Below are 20,573 nucleotides of genomic sequence, written 5' to 3'. Positions count from 1 at the left end.
GGAGGGCTTTTTCCAGTTCTGAATTGCTGTAGCTATCTATCCTCTTGTCAGAGAAATCTTCAACCCTGAATTGAGCTGTCTGGGGACAATTTTCATCCTCTTTGTGAATGCCCTCTTGCTTCCAATATCGCAGGTGGCTGAATGCTTTGCAGATGAATCGAAGTGGAGGAAGAAAGCCCTAATTAGCTGCTTGCTTCACCATTTCGAGTCATGACAAAGAGGTTCCAAAGTTGTGGCTCAAAGGTACTCGGTAAATAAGATAACTAAATACAATTCTTTCTTATCTCCTATAAATGATATGTTAGATGGCTTTGAAGAAAGACTAAAAAATAACAAGGCAAAGATAGGACAGTAACGTTGGTGACTTCACATGGAAGTCAGGAAATTCCCTATTGATCCCACAGTGCTTCCCTGGGCTGCTTTAAAAGCCAAGAATTAAGAATCATCATTAAATACCGTCCATTTTCCATTTCTGGCATATATTTAACAATAAATTGAACATGAATTTTCAGTCCTCAACGTTCACTGAGTATTTCAGTCCTGAGATTTTCTGCCCAGAGGGCTAAGGATAAGACAGTTTGTTCAACAGGCAAGAGATTGTGTAAAGAGGAACTAGTGACTTCAGGCAGATGTTTTCCTGTGTGTTTGTGTGTGATGCTTATTTACTGTCACTGACTGGAAAACTTTATTTAGCTAGTGTGTGCCTCAGTTTCCCTTCTGTTTTGAGGAAATAAATGTTTGTACACCTTTGGTAGTTCACGGAACTCAATAGAAAAAATCAACCAGAAAATAAAATATGGTAAGACAGCTCAGCCAGTTGCTGTTGTTTATTTGCCTTAATGTGGTGCCTAGAACTTGCAGAGTTGACTGCTCTGAGCAGTCCAAAGGTGGTGTCACTCTGCCAAAGGTGGCATCCAGCTCTGGGGACCTGGGGGAAGGGACAGCACAGACAGGGCTGCACAACCTGACCAGCTTGACCAACTTCATGGCCACTGTCGCTGCCTTTCATTCTGGTTCAGTTTGATCATGTTCTGTTTTGTGTTGTTTCTCGCTGTTTTGCTTGCCTATTTTCAAAAATTCAGTTCCTGTCCTTGTTAATTCAGAATGAGGAGCGCTGGGGAAGCTTTCTGCAGTGTCTCTAAGCCAGAGGAGATAGCAGCATCCTGCTTGGGAGGGAAACACAGGCTGGGTGTTTCCACCTGAATGCTGCAGACGAAGTCCAAATTAAAAAGCTCATTAAGGAGCAGGGGAGAGCTTCCTGTAAGGAGAGCAGGGGGAGCCATCACTGGCAGGATACCCTGCACTGGAAGGGGGAACAGTGACTTTTGGATGGCTTGTCGTCTCTAACAGGCACTATATTAAATTCACCTGAATTCCACAGCAGCCTTGGGCTATGAAATTAAACAAGTCCAAAGGATGCTGTGGGGAGAGTAAATGAGGAGAGTTTGTGGAACTATTTATTGCTGCAGAATATATGCTTTTTGGAGCATGATTATGAAGAATGTAAAATAAATTATTAGTAGGCTAGAAATCAATTTCCTTTCACATACAGTTATTCTTGGTTGTGGTAATCCCTCCTCTCAATAATTTTAAAATCAAAAATTGGTTCAAAGTTTGCTCTTCACGGGGAATATATGTCTCTACGAGGCATTGGAAATCTTCTTTACTACTTTCCCATAAAGACCAGTTGACAAATATATTAGTCATCATGGGAGTGGGAAAGTATATTTATATTTTAAGACATTACAGCAGCTCCCCCCCTTCCTCTAACTTTGGCACTCCTTTTTTTCTGAGCTTTTTGTTGACACCTGGAAGGGAAATAAGAAAATGAGAGAAACGTGTGGGGTTCCAGCAGCAGAGCTGCACGTGGCTGGAGGATTGGGGCCAGGTTGTGTGGCATCGTCTGTGTACAGCTGTTTTTGTGTGTGCCTGTCAGTTTGCAGACAGAAGGGTATACTGGGTGTGGGCTCTGAGTGCTTCTCCAAAATTACTTTTTATACCCATTGTATGGCTCTTAAGTCGCAGGAAGTAAGAGGACTGAAAATGGCTTTATAGTAATCGAGACTCAGGCCCTACAGCTCACAAGAAGTTTGTTAACAAACTCACCAATGTTGTAATTAGAGGTGTTCAAGTGTTTGTGTATACAGAAAATGCATTTTCTGTAAGAAGATCAATTTTTTCCATGGAAAAAAATGATTTTAAAGGAAGCGTGTGGATGTTTCTGTTTTGTCAAAAAGATTTAAATGGAACACATCATTCCTGACTAGCGGATCCGGATCGACCCATCCTGGCATATTAAGCCAAATCAAAACATGTCATTTTCAGTTAATTCAGTGTTTCTTTGTGTCGGCCTGAGCTGGCTGAGTGCCTGCGGGAGCTGGGGTTCAGATGCTCTGCGCTGTCCTCCTGCTGCCTGACAGTGCAGGGGCTCTCGTGCCCCTGGGGTGCAAAGAAGGGCCCCAGAGCTGTTGGGTGGGACAGAAGGGCAGACAGCCAACGGACGGAGATGGCATTGGGGTGGAGAGCACAGGCTGGGCAGGTAAGCTGCTTGGCTGCTGCAACAGATCAACCAGGCAAAGCAAAACGTTTTGATTTATGTATGTACAAATCTTTCTAAACAAAACACATTAAGGTAATCAGGTTTTCTGATGGATGGGAGCTGGGGTTTGCAATGTTCTCTTACACTTGCCTATGACTCACATTTGATTTACCTTTTCTTTGCACAAAACTCCCTCTCTGCTGCCTCTTGCTGTCTGGTTGTTTGAGTCAGCACTGGATGGACCGGGAGCAACCACTTACTCCCCGCCCTCCCCCTTTTTTTTTCTCTTTTAATCTCCTAATTTGCAAAGCTTCACAGACACATTTCTGTGCCTTTGTTTCTGGGAAAAGTTTGGGTTCCTGTCTTGGTCTGTATGCTTGCGTAGTGTGATACTTGAAAGCATACCACCTGCACTGCTAATAGTAAGTACCTAACAGAGACAGAATAAATGGTTCGTGTGCATCTTGTAGTCTGGGAGAGTCAGATCTACCTCTAAGTCACTCTTCTTGAAGTGAGTAAAATGCTCTGTCTCTCTGTGAATTTGCACAAAGGCAAACCTGAAGTATTGCCATGCCTGAATTAAGTTGACTGAGTCCATCTAATTAAGCAAAGTCTTTTCCTTACAAACAACATTTGTAAACACTGGTTGCATTCAACTGAAATGTGAAACATCAATTGACTTTAACTCAAGCTTTGCCCTCACTGAGGAGGAGTGCTCATAGAGCTGCTCATGGATTTTGGTTTTGTTGAATCAAAAATTTAGCAGGGCATTAAAGGCGTGAAGGACTGGGGTGGCTGGCACCCACTGGGATTACCTAAGGGTGACGCTGACTTCCCTCCCAGGCCCACTGGGTGCTGAGTGCAATTAAAGGCATGCCAAGCAGGACTGTGTGCTATTAATTCTATAGAGGAAATCTCTTGCATTATTCATCAGATGTATACAGCCTATTCTAAGAGCAGAGAAAATAGAGAAGCACCTTTAGATGTATTGTAACATCTGTGAGTACAGCTGGCTCTTTTTCTGTGTGTTCTACTTATTATGTGCAATTTGTATGTTTTCTTCTCCATCTTCAGAAAAAAAAAAAAAGAAAGAAAAAAACAAAAAAAGAAAGAAAAAGAAAAGAAAAAAGAAAAAATCTCTAAAGAGAAGAAACTTGCAAAGCTTGTTATTACCAGGGCAAAACTCCCACTCCTCCTGTAGAGTCAGGAACGGCCAAGCTCTCATTCAGCCTTGGCTGTAATACCTGCTATCATTTGTCAGCCTTCACGTAATCAGGTAATTTACTATAATTCCTCCACTTTCAATCAAGCCTGGTGAGCAGATGGCAGAATTCAAGCCTGTAGGTTTTGTCGGATGCCGCAGCCCAGCTCCATCCCCGGCACCATCCCTGCCCTCATGGCAGAGCCCAGCTCCACTCACACCATAGCTGGGAGGCCTGGGCCAGGCAGCCCCACCTGGATGGAAATGACATCAGACACCCTATTCCTTAAACTGCAAGAGCAAAAATCTGACAGTGTCTCCAGGACCAAATACTTTCTGAGAAACATGTGTGAGCCGTCGCTGTTTCACAGCCACGATGCTGCCATGTGGCATCTCAGCAATGAGGAGCAGGTACATGGGGATGAAGGAGAACAGACACTGGGATTTTGTATGGGATCCAATCTGTCAAAGGTTTGGCCAGAAATTTCTATGCCCAGCATCTCTTTTCTCCTGTCTCTGAATAGCAACACCAAGCTTCCCCACTGAAGATGTGAAGCCTAACACACAAATGTCCATGAAATGTTCAGATGAAAAACAGTGAGCAAATCTGAAATGTTTATTGTTATTATGCAAGATTTTAGCAGCCCTTCCCAGGTGGCTGCTCCAGAAATAATGTTTGGCTTTTGAAACAGGAAGGCCTTGTGTGCACTGTCTCTCTGCAGAGGAAAGGCGGAGCAGCTTCTCCCAGGAAGCTTGAGTCCACCAGCATCCTCTGGGAAGCGCTGTGAGGGCTGCATCTCCACGAAGCACAAGCTCTCCTTCCAGGTTTACCAGGTGGCAGCACATTTGTGTATGTTTTTGCCCAAACTGCTGAGGGCTTCTATCAGATAGAAGCAATGCCAGATTGGATGGACTCACTGCTTTAGGACTTCTTTATTAAGAGCTGCTTAAAGGTGTGTAATCCTTTCATGCCTGCTCCCAGAGGAGGGCTGGAGGCAGGTGCTTGGCTTGTTGCATTAACATCACTTTTCTGATTCAGAATTGCTAAGCACCCCGAGAAACAATGGGAGAGCTACCTGGAAAACCTGGGCACATCGATGCAGCACAAGCATCACTGACAACCTGGGAGGCCTGCACCATGTTTGGGATGAACGCACGGTGTGTGGCACTCATCTGTCCCTCCTCGCAGCTGGTCGAGGACTTCTCCTGTTGAGAACTGCTGGTGCTGCTGGAGCACCATGGCCTGGTTAGAAGGGCTGAAAGGGTCTCCTGGGAGAACTTATAACTTCAGCACTTGTGTTTTGGAGTGACTGGAACACTGTAAGTGAAGAGCAAGAGGAGCACTCGTGCACAGGGGCACGGTGACCCAGATGCCTGGCTGAGCTGTGGCAAAACTGTGTTCTGCACACATGGGTGCTGAGCTTGGGAGCTCTGCAGAGCTTAACCAGGCTGTTGGGAATGTTAACCAGGGGCCGAGAGAGACGTATTTTGTCTGGTGGGAAAAATGAGAGAAACAGAGCGGGAAATGAACACATTTCTGTGTTGCTTTTGTTGCACATGTTCATGTTCTGATGGCTGGTCCTTCTGCTCCCTGGTGCCATGGTCCTGATGTGCATGGTTTGAGGGCTGGCAATGACCAGAGACTTGCTCTAACACCCCTTTCCCCTCCCTCATCAAGCCATGGAGATGAAAGATGACTCCTCAGCTCTGATAGTCATTGTCTCCTTCTGCAGGTTCATCAGGTGCGACAGGGACTCAAGCTTGTCTGAGCCTTGATGATAAGCTCTCCTTGTTAAAAGCCATTATATTCGCTACTAGCTGAGTATAATTCTGACTGACTACTGCAGTTCTCCTCTGCATGTAATTGAATTCATATTCATCATAAAGCAATGAAAAATAAATTGTGTGTGTGTTTTTTCCCCCTCATAAAGCAAGGCATGCTGCTGGCTCTGCCTTCTCTGTAATCTTCCCCTTTGCAACGTATTGTAATAGAATTCATGGGAACAGAACAGTCGAAATAGATTGAGCTTTTTTGACCCACCTAGCAGAAAAAGAGCTTTATTTCAATGCTGAGAAGGAATTGATTAATTCAGTTGGCTTCGGGGAAAAGCTAAAACCTTAGTTTAAGATGCTTCAACACCAAAGAACAGAGCTCACTCAGTTGCAGGCTGAGGTGGTGTGGCAGAGGCCCTGTGCCACCAGTCAGTTGGTTTGAGTGTTTCCACACAAAGTCTCCCAGTTCAAGCCTCTGTACTTTGTGTGCTTCCAGCAGATGAAATATTCCAGTTCAAAAGAACCTCCCAGTCCTGCGTGCAGTACCATTGTGACCAGTTCAAGGAACCCATTGTCCCAGAGTCCTGGTGGTCCCTTGTGTCACTCTGCTGGATAGACAACTTCCTCTGCAGGAAGCTCTTTAAGTTCTCTATAAAACTCTCTCACCTGGGCATCCCACAAATGACAGCAAGTTGGTGGGGAGCTAGCCAGCTGGGGCTGTTGCCTCCTCCCCATATTTGTTTAACCTTTTCTTTTGTTTCTCTGTCTTTGATAGGATCTGGATCTGATGGTGCCTGTGAGCAGGGCTGCTACTGCACTGTAGAAGTCCATCAGAAATGCCCTGACAGGAAGAAAATATGTTTTCTGCAGCCCCTGGCTCCCTGCCAGCTGTGGGATAGCTGCTTCAGACACAGACTAGCCCAGACAGTCCTAATACATCATAATATTAGTGAGTTTTGTTCAACAAAGGGTTCAAATGTCTCTCCAGTTAATTATTAATTTCATTACAGCAAAATCATTAATTACATTTTAATTCTGAAAGACAATGCTTCTGCAAATTATGAAGCGAACATTAGGAAAAGGAAGAAAGAGGAACTCACTGGTAATGAGTCCTGAGAGCTACGTGAGTGCTCTTTGGGAGCTGCAGGGGCTGTGGTCCTCCATGAGGCTCCCACTTCTCTGCTCATCCTTTCTCCACTGCCTCCTCCCAGCACTTAAGATGACAAACATGTAGGATGTGGGTGCCTAGCAGGGCAGATGTGTGAGCAACTGTCCTGTGTAGGACAGTTTCCATCCTAAATCAGTGCTATTGCACCCCAGGAACTCCCCATCCTTCCTTAACCTCACTCGGGCTGGCTGACCTTCCAGAGAGCCCTTCTCTCTTGCAGTGAAACCTTGAAGCAATGCTAAGAAAATGTAGGGCAGGGTGTAGTCTGTGGGCTCCTGAGGAAGGTTCTCTGCCTCAGATGAAATCTGGAGTTATGGCTGAGGATCAACATCTTCCTCTCCCAGCACTAGGAATGAAGGTACGTGGCCATATGATGGGGTGAGGAGGGTTAATTCTTGACTATGCTGAAAGACAATCCAAGCAGCACCCTCCTCTGGGGACCAGGCCTGGGTCACCTTTGCTCTGGGCGGTTTGCTCTGGTGGCTGTGTCATACCCAAGGGAAGAGCTGAGGCTGTGATGATCTAATTACAGTCAGCAATTGTTAAAATAATTAATCTGTTTTCTGCCTTATGAGGGAAGTCATGAATTAAAACCTGCAAAAGGGAAATCTGATGCATGATACAGTAAACCTACTGGGCATTTGACACTCTTCTCTAAATTAGAAGTCTATTTTGAAGGCTGTTCCTTGGAGTATCATATTCTGCATAAATACTCTCTCTGTTTTCACCCTTATAGCTCTGATATTTTCTATAGCTCAGTAAACATTTGCCACAGCAGGTAGGAATTACCACGCTGGATCAGAGAAGTGGTTTCCTCAGGTCAGAAACCCATCACTGCTGGTGGCCAGCAGCTTTGAGAGGGGGCAAGAGGAAACTGCAGAGAAAGAGATGCCAAAAAGTTGATGCCAATGTGCACGTTAAGTATCAGTTAGTAGCTGTCGTCTTAGAGGGTTTCTTACACAGTTCCTTCAGAGCATGTCATTTGAAAAAGTCATTTATTCCTCAGTTTTACTGAAGGGGGGACTGAGGAATAAAGAGGTAAAATAACTCCTCTGAGATTATCCAGTCTGTGAAAGACAATGGGGAAGAGAACCCAGACCTCCTGTGTCCCTTTCCAGTATTTCATCTGTTAGATGTTACTGTCTCCAGATTCCTGTGGGTTTCGTTTGTTCATATGCATGTCCTTCTAAAGCCATTACTTCTGCTTTTTTTTTTTTTTTTCAAATACTGCTATTTTTTTTTTTTTCTGTACAGCTTTTGAGGCAGCATGATCAAAACCAAATGCAGTGCTCAAGTGAGATCATGTCGTTGGTTTATACAACCGCGCATTGATATGGGTATCCAGATGCTTTGCTTGCTTTGATTCCTTTGAGTTGTCTCATGCTGGTGCACAGTATTTTTTCCAATGGCTTACAATTAATTTAGACCCCAGCAGGAGGTCCTGATTCTTTTCAAGAAATGTTGGAAAAAAAAAAAAAAAGGAAAATTCATTCAAGTAATGGCTGTGTCTAACTGACAATGGCTGTGTTCTGACAATGGAAGTGAACAATCTCAGCTTCCCCTCAAAAAAAGAAAGCAAAGACAGATATTTCAACATCTGATAACTTCAAAAAGGGTGATCAAGAATGCACACAGGTGCATACAAATTGCTTATAATAATATAAGCATAATAGTGAATTGCTTATAATGTGGTTTTCATTTTTTTTTTTTTTTTTTTTTTTAATCTTATTTGGCTTACCTGTCAATGAGAGTGGATGGATAGGGTCTTCTTTCCAGGGTGCTTCAACCGTGCCTATCTGCAGGCTTTAAGCTAATGTCCAAATTTGTGCAGGTCTGATGAAGTCCTTAAAGCACTCTCCAGGCCCATCTGGGCTTGAGAAGGTCTTGTTTGAACTCTAGTGGGAGGTTGCTTTTGAAGACTGATGGACAGAGATGCAGAAGGTGGCCCTGCAGAGTCCCTGTCACAGCTACTGATACAGAGGAACAAGGTTTGCCAAAGGGAGATGCTGGCAGTGGTCGCCAGCAGGACAGACAACTGAGGTCTTCAGCAGAGCAAATACAGAGCAAGGTTGCAAGGCAGAAGGCAGGTTCACTGAGGGCAGCTCACTCTGGTTATGGAGATATTTATGGGGATATTTAAGCTCTGCAACAAAAGGGGTGCAAAGTCTGCTCGTGCAAGGGCGCCCATGTTAATAGTTCAACTGACAGGAGTGGGGATGTTACAGCAAAAGGAGGCTTAAGGGGGACTTTTTCCTGGAGAGGAGGCAGAAACTACTCCTCCCCTAGCCACAGTGGGATTTCTGTATGGCCACAGGACATCTTGTGCTTCTACTCATCTGTGAAAACTGGTTTATGCTGAGGATACTGAGGTTTTCATGGATGGTTATGTTATGTTAATTCACCATAAGGCTTGTCAGGAAATGAGGAGACTGCGAAAGGATTTAGGAGGCAGTCAGCTCTGAAATGTTGCAAGGGTTGTGGAGGGCCCGCGTGCTTGCTGCTGCACCAGGTCTCTCTCTGCCCAGAGCTTGGTGTCAAGTGCTGTATGGCCACCTATCCCTCACACGTGGCAAATGGGGTTCTTCCAGGCCAGGGAAGGGGGTTCAGATGCCATCCTGTATAACTCAGAGGAGCAATTTAAAATCAAACGTCTTTGCAGGATGAGTGTGTAATCTTGTGGTTTGGTCAGTTCTCAGGTGGTCATATTTTATTTATTTTATTTTATTTTATTTTATTTTATTTTATTTTATTTTATTTTATTTTATTTTATTTTATTTTATTTTATTTTATTTTATTTTATTTTATTTTATTTTATTATTTTATTATTTTATTTTATTTTATTCAATAGCCCTCTTTTCTCCCTAGCAAACGGGCACTTCCAGCACTGCTGCAAACCAGAGACTGCCTGGGTGGAGAATCCAGTGACTGAGCTGGAAAAAAGCAGGAGCCCCAAGGCCCGGCTCCTGCAGACCATGGCAGGAGATGGAATTACACAAAGTCCTCTCTGACCTTCCAAAGTTTGGTTCAGTTTGATGTTTAGGAGGTAGTGACAGAGCACCTAGGATATCCCCTGAAGCCATGAGACTGGTTAACTACAACAAATAGGCAAACAACCAACCTGATGCTCCTATCCGAACTCACAGGACATGTATCCTCACTGGGGACAGCGACGGGGAGACAGCCAGCCATCCTCCTCCGAATCGCAGTGCTGTTCGGGAAGAAAACCAGCACTTATCCTCAGACGCTTAAACTGATTGCATCCATGCTCCGCCTGGTCAGCCTCTGAATACCACTTCCCCTCGCCTGAGTCACTTAATCACCACTGTCAATCAGCGCCATTGAGCAGAGCAACAATACGTCTCAAAGCTCAATCACCTTCATAATCGTCTCACTGTCAGCACATGTGTCTCCCTGGAGGGCAGAATTACCGACAGATGAGATGCAGGGTGTTTTGTAATTGCCATGTTCCCTCGGGTGTGTGTGTCTCGTGAGGACACGTGGCTGCGTGCACGTACACGGGTGCGTACGCTGTGCTTTTAGATGTAGGTGTTGGGAGCAGCATGCCTTCAGAAAGGGAATTATGCATTTAAACAGAATTTGCAGCTTCTTAACTGGTCAGTCAGTTGAGAAATACATAGAAACAGCAGCGGTGTGGCGAGGCTGACAGTGACTGTGGGCAATATTTAAATACTAAGGGGGTCCACGTGGAGATGAGTCCACGAGAGAACACATGCTGGAAGGTCTGCGTTGTCATCACATGGAGCAAGCTGCTCATGTTTCTCTTTTTAAATTCAGCAACTTTATCTGGAAATTACCTCATGGTGAGGGGGACTGAAGTCTGGAGAACCTGGAGAACCATCTGGTCAGTCACCGGACAGTCCCTCCCTTCCAGCCCACGTGGATGCTCCAGGGAGGCTGGGCGATCTCCCTGCCCACCGCTCCATCTGTCACCCTTTCCTTCCCAGCAAAACTGATCCCTGAAGGCCTGCAATTCCTGTAGATACTTCCAATTTCAAGAGATGGTGATTTTTCTGCCAAGAACCATCTTACCTGAAAAATTTCCAGCACTAATAGCTATCCCTTCCTTATTCTTTTTCAGCTTTCTCTCTACTTCATCCCTCCTGACATGCAGCAGCCGGAGATAAACCTTCTACACCTTTGTGCCCTGGAGCAGCCTGTCTGGCACCCTTCACAAGTCCCACCTTTGCTTTCCTGGAAAGTCCAAGCAGCAATGTCACCCGCTAGCTGAGATGTGACAACACAGGCATCCGGCCCCACAGCACTTGTGCTGAATGGCATCACTGGGATCATTAGCTTTTGACCCGCTACATAGTGCAAGGCTGGTGGTATAAAATACTCTGTTGTGATTCATCACCCGCAAGTCTAGGTACTAATTATAATCCGCCTCTTATGTGTGCCAGTAGCCTATAATTTTAATCCCAAACATTTGTGTGTGTAATGAGGCAATGCTTTTATGGCTTATATCCTGGTGTAAGCCTGTGATTTGTATCATGCTGGAAATACAAAATCAAATAAGAGGGAATAAAAATAAAACAACGGCAAACTTTTGCCCTTTGAATTTGACATATAAAAAGTGTTGTGATGACTTTAAAGTTTGCAGGGAAAACAAGTGAATGTGCATGTCTCCACGGCTGTGTTTCTGGTTTTATACATTTATATAAAGGTAACATTCAAAGCCCAGGCTTTCTTCCCTGATGCTCAACAAAGCAAATCTTGATATCCATTGACCCAGGGGAATGCTGTGAGCAGGATCAAATTGGAGTCATTTCTGCCTTTGACTTACCAAGACGGAATGCGAGCACGAGTGCCTGCACGCAGACCTGCCTCCGGCTGGCTGTCCCGGAGGCTCCCAGCAAAAACTTGGCTGTCACATCTGGAAACTTTGGGGCTGCCACACAGCCAGTGCTGGGACCCAGACCTAGGGATGTGGAGTTACCTGCTGCATACATTATTTTCAGGGTACAGATGCTGCTCCTGCTCTGTCATTGCCACCTCTAACAATGCAATTCCTCCAGTAACCCTGATGGCCATGCGAGCTGATGGACTGTGGGACACGTGGACAGAAGGCTGAAGAGGTGGGAGCTGTCAGGAAACATGCTCTTATTTAATCTGTACCAAAACAGAAAAATTCCCCCACAGGGTGGAAGATCATTGTGAAGAATCTGGGGGGTTCTGGGCACCTTTTTAGTGAGGAATGGTGACGTATCTGGAAAGGGGGGGTCTGTCTGGGAGCTGGATGCCACGGCACGAAATGGAGATGAGATGAGGAAGACCACTGAGCACAAGGGCAAAACTCTGTGAACTCTATCCTGAAATTTCATGCGCCACAACTCACATGCACACACTGGATGAGCTGTGAGCCTTAGGAATGGCTTCTGAGGGAGGCTGGTGCCGTGGGTCCTGCTGCAGCATCGCAGACTGGACTGGTGCAAATCGCCTCAGCCCCTGCTCACTGCCTTCCCTCAGCTGGGGCTTGAGCTAAGCCAGCCCCAGTGCCAGCAAAGCTTCCCTTAGTCTCACGGTGGCACATGCTGGGAGGTCAGTAGTGTGGGACTGAGGCTTGAGGCTCTGCAGTGAGGAGCCAAGGGCTTGAAGTGCTGGGCTGCGCTCTTCTGATGGCTTCTTTAGGTTTGGGGGAAAATCCACGGTGCGTTGGACAACCTATCAGTTTAACAGGCAAGTAATCTGAACAAGTATGTGGCAAAGGAGAGGAGTATGCTCTGTTGGTTTATGTTTTTCCTAAATAATATATTTGATGAAAAGCTGAGTTAACATGAGAGAGGCAGCAGGCAGGAAACAAGAAAAAACAGTGGGGTTTGAGCAGTGGACGAAGAAACCAGCTTTTCTTTGAGAATGATACTGAGAAGGAAAAGAGAAAGTACTGAGCTAGAAACAATCAAGGTTATATGTTTTAAAATAGCAGCAAAAGCAATAAACTATTCCTTTTGGCTGCTTCTTCAAGCAAGCCACTTTGGATGGAGGCTTTTCCCTGTAATGAAAATTATATGATTTCATCTTGTAGATTGAAGTGGTGCAATAATCATGTAGGGAGTATTTTGGTGTCTTGCATGGGTCATTGAAAAACTGCCTGGCAAATTGGATCACGAGCTATAGGGAACATTCCTGCCACAGCAGGAAAATGCTCTGGATATAGCAAGTGACCAAAGGGTTTTGAAAAATCCTACTGTATGTAGTAATTGTTTCTACTTACATTCACAGAAATATCTATTTTATTTTCTCTCTCTGACTTGTTGTTGTTATTTTTTTTTTTAATAATAGCCTTTCCTTCGCATTCAATAACCCTTCTTATACCTTCATTTTCCCTCTATATTAAGACCTGATGATCCATTAAGGCAAATCCTATATTTTGAATTGCATCTAAATTGATACTGGAACATGGACTGCCTGCCTCAAAACCACTTCCATTCTCTTCTGCTGGAGATTAGATGGATTTTCTTTCTGAAAACAAATGAGAATTTTGATTATATGTGTCATTCAAACTGCAATTCCGTCTTATTAAACAGTTCCAGGCAGTTGGTGCTGGGAACATTGTAATAAGGACTCCAGCATCTGAGACTGTTTGGCTGAATCTGTTGGCCAATTCCATGCACTTAGTCAGGAAATTTTGGCTGTGGCTAAGTGTGCAAACTGAAAGGCATATGAAACAATGAAAATACGTGCTTTATTATGTCACTAATATTTAAAGTGCTTTAGGATGGCAGCTGTTCATTTCTGCACATTCCAATGCCTTGAGCAGAATTATTCTCCAGACTTATTTTTGTCAGTGTGTGCCTTGGTGTTGCAACACCATTCGTCTTCCCTCTCTAACATCCCAGATGTCTCTGAAGTCACTGAGAGAAGAAGCCACACATGAGACAAATGCTGGCTGAGACTAAAAGATTGTCATTCGAGTGTGCATTAATCTTTTTTCTTTTCCCAAACAGGTGCCAATTCATCAGCCCAGATCCAAGGAAGGATGTGGGCTCTGCATTCTTTGTTTCTAGGCATTAGACCTTTGAGAGAGACCCAGAGTGCTGGGAAGGCACCTGGCTCCGTGCAGCACCTGAGGAAGGTGAGTCCCGACCTCCAACTGGAAGACCTGCGTTTGTCCGTGGGAAGCCCACAACCTGCAGTGCTTTCTAAAAGAAGGTGCTTCCAATTCTTTCCTTAAAGTAATATAAATCTGTCTTTTATTAATTCATACCTCCAGCCACTCCACAGATTTCCATGGAGCAGCCTGGGCTACAGCTTGAGTTCCTGCTAAATCAAAGTTTTTGTGCAGAGAGGGGTGAGACTATTGGAGGTGGAAGGTGAATGCGAGCAAAACGGCAGTATAATGTGACTGTGGGTTTGTGGAGGTCAGATTAAAAAAAAGGTAGTACAGATTATTTTGGTTAGCACAGGTCTCACTCAGGTGAGGGCTGCCTATACAAACCTGCTGTGCAAGCAAGAAAATTTTCCCCTGCCTTTTAGTTAGTTGATCCAGCTGAGTGGAAGGTAGATTGCTGCTCTAAGGGACGAGGGTTGTTTTTGTTGCCTTTTTGTTTGTAGTTTATTCTTTTTTTTTTTTTTTTTTTTTTTTTTTTTTTTCTCCAAAGGCTAATCAGTACGGAATGCAACATGCAACTGCTGCTGCTGAAACCCACAAAGGGGCCAGTGCAAAGGGGACCTGTGATGAAGCTACACACTCCATCCTGGTTCAGGGGTTGGTTGAGTTAAGGAGACTGCAGTCACCAGAGGCACAAAGCCAATGGTCTCAGCACTTCTGTGGTTTCTTCCTGGAGTCTTTGCAACAGCTTCCAAATTAGACCTAAGGTGTTGGTTTTCTTTTCCCCTCAGCTTCCCCTAGAGCCCCATGCAGAAGTACTTTCCTCCAGAGCAGGCTGGAAAGCCTCAACTGGTGATTAAGCAAAGGTGCCCACTGCAGAAAGGAGGCTAGAAAAACCTGCTCTGCAAATTCCTCTAACTCTTTCTACCCTAGGCAGAGTAATTTTTAGGAACCTTTCTTGTGGTTTGAGTAAAATCCCATTAAAAGGCCACCAGAGGGGGTAGCTTCCACTGCTGCATAGAAGACCCAGAGAGCTGGTGCCAGCATGGCACACATTACTGTTATTATTTATAGTACTCTACCTATACTTATGTAAGTGGTGCTAATTAGTAGATGGAATTAGCCAACTGCTCTCGGCAGCATAATTGTAAATAATTTCCTAACGTTTCACTCACTGAGTAATGAGTTTCTCCTGGAAACACAAAAGATGAACTAATGATAATCTGGCAGTTTCCAGCAAGATGACAAACATTAATTATATGGGATTAGGATGTGATCCTCCAATTCAAGTCAGTTTGGCATTTCTAGGCAGAGTTGGATCTAAGAACTTTAGTGGACTTGCTTGTCTGCAACATTTTATGTTGTTTTTTTTTTTTTTTTTTCTTTTTCCTAATTTTAAGCTGCCTTTTAGGTTTATGTTTTACCCACATCTCCAGCAACCATCAACTACTTTGTGGGCAGAACTGCCAGGCCAGGCTTTCTGACAAGATAGTCATATAATTGTACATGAAAAATATGTACAGTGTCAGGCTAATTTGCGTTTACAAATGACTGTGCCAACAGACTGGCCCACTGACCGTTCGGGGCTGGAGCTGGGCTCTTGGTGTCTGTATGATTAGGCAGATATGGGATGCTTAAATGTGGGGCATGCAAAGTACTCAGGTCAGCTCCAGAAGAGCAGTGCCAGTAATATGAGGACACAAAATATTCCCTGACCAAGGCCATGTCAGCAAACAGGACCTTTGATGCTTTTCAAGGGGCTCTGCTAACTGCTGAATGTCCTTGGAAACTTCCTTTGAGCTAAGGTGTGAACTTTGGATCTAAGGTGGAACTCTAATTGCAGGGACAAGCTTCATCTACTGACGCAGCCTTACTTCTTCCTGATCCAACAAGGTTTTTCACACAAAGCACTGACCAAATCCATCTTTCCATCTACATAGATGTAGATATGAAACTGGGAGTAAGGATGCAGACTTGAGCTAAAGAAGTTCATTTTAAAATTTCTAACTGAGTTCCACTCATCCTTATGTATCCTGAATAAGATGCAGGGCAATTGCAGTTTCCACATTTGTGGAAAATTGAATTTGGTATATGATAATTTTGTCCTCATATTCACTAGTTTTCTATAAATAATAAAATGCATGATAATCACCACTGGAATTGTTCACTAAAATGAGAAAGGAGACTTTATTCATTAAAATAAAAAGAAGGATATTCATAGACATTGGCTGGAATGAAATCCCCAAGCACCAGGATATTCAGAAGCAGTGTTTGGTTTCTGAGCTTGTGCAAACAGCCAGTTTCTATTCCTGCTACCGCTGTTTGCCACTATGCCATCTTGGCCCTGTAACAATGTCGTTTAATTTCTCCTTCTGCGCCCTGGGGATAACAACCTGGTGCCATTTACACAGCTCTCCACCTCCCTCTCCAGGTCCCAGGGTGGTGAGCAGGGATGTGTGATGCTCAGTAATTGCTGCTTCGCTGCCGGTGGTTGCAGGCCTGCATGCTCCTAATCCAACACCTGGGCTGCCGCTGCTTAACCATTTGCTTTCAGGTCCCACCAAGGCACTGTGGAACTGATGGCTGTTAAAACTGTGTGGATCTTAAGCCTTCTTCCCAGATCTCTTCAAGTGGCCAAGAAGGCTCACGGCACCCTGGCTCGTGTCAGGAATAGTGCAGCCAGCAGGAGCAGGGAGGTGATCGCCCCCTGTACTCTGCTCTGATGAGGCCGCACCTCGAGTGCTGTGTTCAGTTTTGGGCCCCTCACTACAAGAAGAACGTCGAGGCCCTGGAGTGTGTCCAGAGAAGGGCTACGAAGCTGGTGAAGGGCCTGGGACACAAGTCCTGTGAGGAGCAGCTGAGGGAACTGGGGTTGTTCAGTCAGGAGAAGAGGAGGCTCAGGGGAGACCTTATTGCTCTCTGCAACTACTTGAAAGGAAGCTGTGGGGAGCTGGGTGTTGGCTTCTTCTTGCAGGTAACTAGTGATAGGACTAGAGGGAATGGCCTCAAGTTGCACCAGGGGAGACTGAGGTTAGAAATGAGGAGACATTTCTGCTCAGAAAGAGCAGTCAGGCATTGGGACGGGTTGCCCAGGGAGGTGGAGTCAGCATCCCTGGGGGAGTTCAAGGAAAGGTTGGACGTGGTGCTCATGGACATGGTTTAGTGGGTGACGGTGGTGGTAGGGAGATGGTTGGACCAGATAATCTTAGAGGTCTTTTCCAACCTTAGTGATTCTATGATTTGGCATGATTTGATTATATACTAGAGGTCAGTGATCAAAGTTTCCAAAATACTTTGGTGCCCAAGTCCTTTTGATTTAAAAGGGAATTTATGGCTTAAATGCTTTTGAAGATCTTCTCCTTGGGACATGTCTACACAGATACGTCTGCAGGCTCAGCCTTAATTACCAAGTTCAGCCACCAGTGTTTAAACTAGGGAGCAGCGAGGTGTACCATCTCACACCAGCCTCAGGAGCTGAGGTTTTCAATTTAAGAACTGTTATCAATTATATTTGTGTCTGTTGCCTGAAAGCCATTTGGACCTTTCTATTTCCCTTTGTAGCAGGTGGAGTCCAACAGCACTGGGTTTGCTCTGGTGTTCACAGCTGCTGCCCGCTGTGTGGTTTCACCTGGTGCTGCAGGGTGCTGAGCTCTGGCACTGCACCAGGCAGCTTCCCACACCTGCCATGTGCTCCGTGGTCTCTGTCCACACAAATAAATAATGGTATTAACTTCCCTTCCTGCAACTTTTCAATCAGTAGAAACATCTCTCACCTCAGTTCACCTAATTAAGTGTCAGGAATTGATCTTTGGGCTGAAATTGGTACCTGAAGTATGAGGGTGTGAAAAAGCTTTACTGGTGGATTTTGTTATTTATTGGCAAGTAGAATACAAGCTTCCGGAGAGCTGGTTCAGCTGGAGGTTACTTAATCTCTTCTTTGTTTTTGTTGTTGTTGTTTTAATGTAATAACTAGATATTGAGATAATTTGTTTACTATGCTAGCCTCAGTCACATCCCTCCTTTGGGGCCAATCTTTTCTGACCCCTTAAAGTTGCTAATAAAAGCAATCTTTAAATTTACCTCTATCTTTCGGTCTCCATCCACTCATCAGCCCTCCTCTGCACGGGGCATTGCCTGCCAGTGAGTCCCCAGGCACATCTTGCTGCAAGCTCCTTGTAATGCTGCCAGGCTTTAAGTATCCAGGATGAAACTTTCTGTAGAAAATTTCTGCTTCTGCTGTGGTTAGGAAAGACTTCAGGCAAAGGAACTTTTGAAAAAGAAAATAAATAGAAATATGTTGTTTTACTCATCCTAACAGGAAAAAGAATCGAGCGATCTCTCAGTTGAGAAGCTCCACCTTGCTTTAGAACCGGGATTGAAACTTCTTTGGAGGATTTTCCTCTGTCTTGAATCTGCACTAAATATGTCCCCTCATGCATTTGGAATAATGAAGATTTGCAGAGTCTTTGCTGCTGCGAATGCCAAATCCCCGATTCATTTGCAGCGGACGTGCTGAGGTGTCTCAAGAGGAGGACCGCTGCTGTGGCTGTGACTGTGGGACACCAGGAGCCTGCAGGAGCTGAGAGCATTCATGGAGCAAAGAGCTCTCCCCTGCCCTTTAGGTCCCTTGCTGACACTCAGGCAGGATGAAATCACCAGTTTCCCCTTTCATGCATTTCGCATCCTGGGGCTCTGTGTGGGGTGGTAGCAGAGAATGGGGATTTTGTGCAGGTTTTCCATCAGTGGCTCCTCCTGGCCGGGGGGTACCTGCTCCGCTAGTCCTGAGCTGTCCTTTCTTGGCTGGGGACAGGTCTTTATATGCTTTCTTGAATAAGAACTCAGACCTTTAATGCTCATTGCTGAACATCTTTCATAAACATGCAGGAAAAAATTACAAAATACAAAAAAAAACAGGACCTTAATTCTTATTTTTACCTGTTGGCATTTTCTGTTATCTTCTGTCTTCTTTTTGTGCTCCATTTCCTTGTTTTGTGCTCATCCTGAAAGTACCTAATAACTAAATTGATTTAGTCTCGACCCATACCTAAATGAGAACAGTCCAATCCCAGAGGCTGAGCTGTCAGTTCATTATACATGTATGCCTCTTCAATTGGGTTTGTTTGGATTTAGGGAGCCAAATTCCTTACTTGTAGAAACTGTTGAAACTAGATGATTTGGATTTCAAATTCATGTGCATTTTATTGTTGTATGTTATTTACTGGCATGTTGAGCACCTTTAGTTAAATGCCACTGCTTGGTGATGGATAGCCATTAATTTTGCATTAAGGAACACCCCATCAACTGTATTCTGGAGTTTGGCACTGGGCTGTCTTGCTTCAGATACTGACTTGCTTTGACCTTGGGTGTGTAAGGAAAACACCCTGTGTCTTAAATGAGCACTGTAAGAGAGTGGGTTGATGATAGCTACGTCAAATGATGCTGTGAGACATCATCAATTCACACTTTCAGAACAGCACTCAGAGATCTTTCATTGAAAGTGCGATATGAAAACAGTATTTAAATCTGGATGGAGTTGTTTGATAACCCTTGGCATTCTGGATGCTGAACACTTCTCCAAATAAAGGCTAAACATTTGTAAGGGAGGACAAAAAGGTCTGCAAATATTTACTTACTCTTCTAAAAGCTCTCAGAATACATCTGCAGAGCAAAGTACTTAGTACTGTGCTAAATAGCAGAAGGGGCAGCAGAGGTAGAGCACAGCAGTGCAGAGCAAGATCCCAGACTAGCAAAAAGGCTTTTTTCGGCATGATGAAGATGCAGTCCTGCCTCTCCCAGGTCTGGCCCCTTTTTGCAGGCATCCAGGCAGGTCAGGTTTTCTCTTTGGAGCTGCCCACAAAAAAAAAAAAAAAAAAAAAAAGAAAGCTGAAATTCCTGAACAGATATTCTGTGGCAGGGGAATTTAAAATTTATTTCACGCATGTCCAAGCAGGGGCTGGAGGAAGAGTCCTGTGTGGGCATCTGCCCTGGAGCCCTGTAGGAATGTGACGTGACTCGTGGCAGGTCAGAGAGCCTGGGACATCTGGATAAAGAGTGAGTGGTTGAGCAACAAATGCTCCTGGTATGTTCACTGGCATTTTTGAGCTGAGTGTTGTCTTGGCTGGCTGAATGCTTATGGATTGTCTGCCTGCCTAATGGAAAAGTATTTATTTCACTTTTGTTTATGGTCAGTATCTCCTAAGATTCATTTTCTGGCTGCCGTGTGTTACTTTTATGCTATGGTTTTTGGGCTGTGGAAATAATGAGGTAGTATTTCACCCCCTTCACAGCTTGAAGGCCCAGCCCTCCTGGGTACCATGGAAAGATGCCACGAACCCTCGAGGACGTGGGACTTCATCCCCAATCCCTTCACTGAATGTCTCATATTTATAGAACCTGGAAAGCTTTCTTATAAAGATATCCTTCTGAATCAGTCACAAGGTAGTCAAAATGGTCTTTTGATTCAGCGCCCAACCTCGGTGCTGATGGGCACGTGGAGAGACCTTGAGCAGGGTGGGTGAGGAAGCCTCACGTAGCCTGGCAGTCAGAGCCACTGTAGGCACCAGTTTATATCATCTGAGGATCCAGCCTGTGCAGTCTGGATTAATTAACCTTAATTTCTGCTCAGATTCTACCTTCCATTAGCACTCTGTATTTCTTTGACAGGAGAAACTTTTCACTGTCTTAAGAAAAGCAGCTGTGTTTTGGGTAAGGCTACTGCGTTCAGTTCACCTGCACACCCGCATGCACTCCCAGGCATGCATAGAGCTTAATTTTGCATAATCATGCTAGGTTTTACCCATGGCAATATACTCAGATCTTCAGA

General features: G+C 44.7%; 1 long non-coding RNA gene across 2 annotated transcripts in view; it reads left to right on the top strand.

Moving 5' to 3' along the window:
- Window positions 1–19,614, top strand: part of LOC139999213 (uncharacterized) — a 29,532-nt gene extending 9,918 nt beyond the window's left edge. Inside the window, exons 3-5 of one of the 2 annotated variants that reach the window (XR_011804472.1) lie at window positions 6,289–7,039; window positions 13,647–13,774; window positions 14,301–19,614. This is a non-coding gene — a long non-coding RNA (uncharacterized lncRNA). The remainder of the gene's footprint in view (window positions 1–6,288; window positions 7,040–13,646; window positions 13,775–14,300) is intronic. The other variant, XR_011804473.1, reaches the window with a different exon arrangement.
- Window positions 19,615–20,573: the final 959 nt, after the last annotated feature.

This window comes from Anas platyrhynchos, chromosome 21, assembly GCF_047663525.1.
Source record: "Anas platyrhynchos isolate ZD024472 breed Pekin duck chromosome 21, IASCAAS_PekinDuck_T2T, whole genome shotgun sequence".
In the NCBI taxonomy this organism is placed as follows: domain Eukaryota; kingdom Metazoa; phylum Chordata; class Aves; order Anseriformes; family Anatidae; genus Anas; species Anas platyrhynchos.
Note: the sequence above shows the minus strand (reverse complement) of the source record. Positions and strands in the feature narration are given on the sequence as shown.